Source organism: Triticum dicoccoides, chromosome 1A, assembly GCF_002162155.2.
Source record: "Triticum dicoccoides isolate Atlit2015 ecotype Zavitan chromosome 1A, WEW_v2.0, whole genome shotgun sequence".
Lineage (NCBI taxonomy): Eukaryota > Viridiplantae > Streptophyta > Magnoliopsida > Poales > Poaceae > Triticum > Triticum dicoccoides.
Genome location: NC_041380.1, coordinates 273,276,699 through 273,278,725, shown reverse-complemented (window position 1 = coordinate 273,278,725; position 2,027 = coordinate 273,276,699).

The window sequence follows — 2,027 nt, the reverse complement described above, 5'->3', positions numbered from 1 at the left end:
AGGAGTTCATGTATTATTGCCTGAGGAGTTCATGTGTTACTGGCCAGTAAGTAAACCTATTAATCACTCTCAAGTGTGATGAAAAAATGGGCAGTAAATTGATGAAAAAATATCATCGAGTTCAAAACACGCTGAGACACGCGATAGCTACCCCAGTTCGGGTGTAGTAAGTACCTCAGTACGAGTTAAAAATGGTGGTCCGTTCGGAATAAAAGAAATGACAGAAATTCAAATTGTAAAGTTCAAGCAAAAAAAAGAAACACCATGAAAATCCTGCTTAGTAAGTACCTCAGTACAAGTCGTAAAATGAGAGAAGTTCAGAACAACGTTGTCAAAAAAATGTTGAGTTAAAAAAGGAAATAAAACAAACACATTTTATTTTTAAATAAAATATTATTCAGTTCGATGATACAAACCATACAAGTACAGGGGCGACGATATAGTAAACCGTTGAAAACTTACGAGAAAAATATTATCAAAAAACAGAGCAAAGTCTAGTTAGTGAAAACACGCTTATTACAAACCCATGCAAGCATCAGTACAAATACCTTTTTTCGGAACCATTCAAAATTAATCTTAAAAAATAGCTCAGTACAAACATACATACATATATATATATATATATATATATACATATATATATATATATATATATATATATATATATATATATATCAGTACGACTACTCTGTTTTTCACACGAGAAAACAGCAGGAAACCGTCATGCCGTATTCAAAATTACTCTTAAACGGTTGCGAAGTAGAGAAAACGTTCAACATGACTAAGTTTTGCATTTTCTATAGCTATCCAACGTATATTATTTGCCATATTTCGATAAACTTTTTTAAAAAATCGCGTTCAAAATCAAATTTGACCGTATTCGAATTCGTTTTTAAACCGTAAGGAATTAGAAAACAATTTCTATATGAAAACGTTGCGCATTTTACATAGCTTTCCAACGCCGTATCATTTGCGTCAATCCGACAAACCGTTTGCAAAAAATCGCGAAAATACGTTTCGTCTGGAATTAAACCGTTTTTCAAATTACTTTTAAATCATATAGAATTAGAAAAAACAATACATATATGGAAGATGCGGATTTTCACCAGCTTTCGAACGCCATCTTATTTGCTCAATTCCGACAAACCGTTTGAAAATTGAGTCCAAAATACGATTCACATTTTTGGTTTTGAAAAAAATGGTTTTTTCAAAACTGCTCTTAAACCATAATGATTTTGCAAAAACGTTCAATATACTTGAAATATGGTTTTCAAGAGCTTTCCAACGATATATTATACGCCATGTTTCGACAAAAAAATTACAAAAAGTTTTTGAACTAAAGAAGACGATGTGTTAAACACAACTGAAAGCATCAGTTCAACCGCTTCGAAAACATCAGTTCAACCACCTGAAACCGTTAGTATATGGTTTTCAAGAGCTTTCCAACGATATATTACATGCCACGTTTCGACAAAAAAACTACAAAAAGTTTTTTGAACTAAAGAAGACGATGTGTTAAACACAACTGAAAGCATCAGTTCAACCGCTTCGAAAACATCAGTTCAACCACCTGAAACCGTTAGTTCAAAAAGGGTAACAGAATAATATTCTGTTACTAGTAATAGAATAGCCCAGATGTGTATATATATATATAGAGTCGCGCTATTCGTCATCCTGGTTGAGGAATAGTTATTCTTCACCCCCCTCTATTTTACCATCAATGCATCGTAATTTTACATTCTGTAAGTTTTGTCTTATTTCGGACGTAAAAAGAGACCGTAAGAAAATATATAATCACCGTAAAAAATATTTTATGTTATGTAAAATTACAAACGTAAAAACATAGTTTAAAATACACATAAACTATAAATTTTCTTGTCTTATGACCTATATTTTTATTTTTTATGTCATATTTTACGTAGTGAATCAATAGGAATGTAACTATTTGAATTCTAAACGTAATTTAATTATGAAATGATCATAAGATTACCTCGGGTGAAGAATAACTTATTCTGCACCCTGAATGA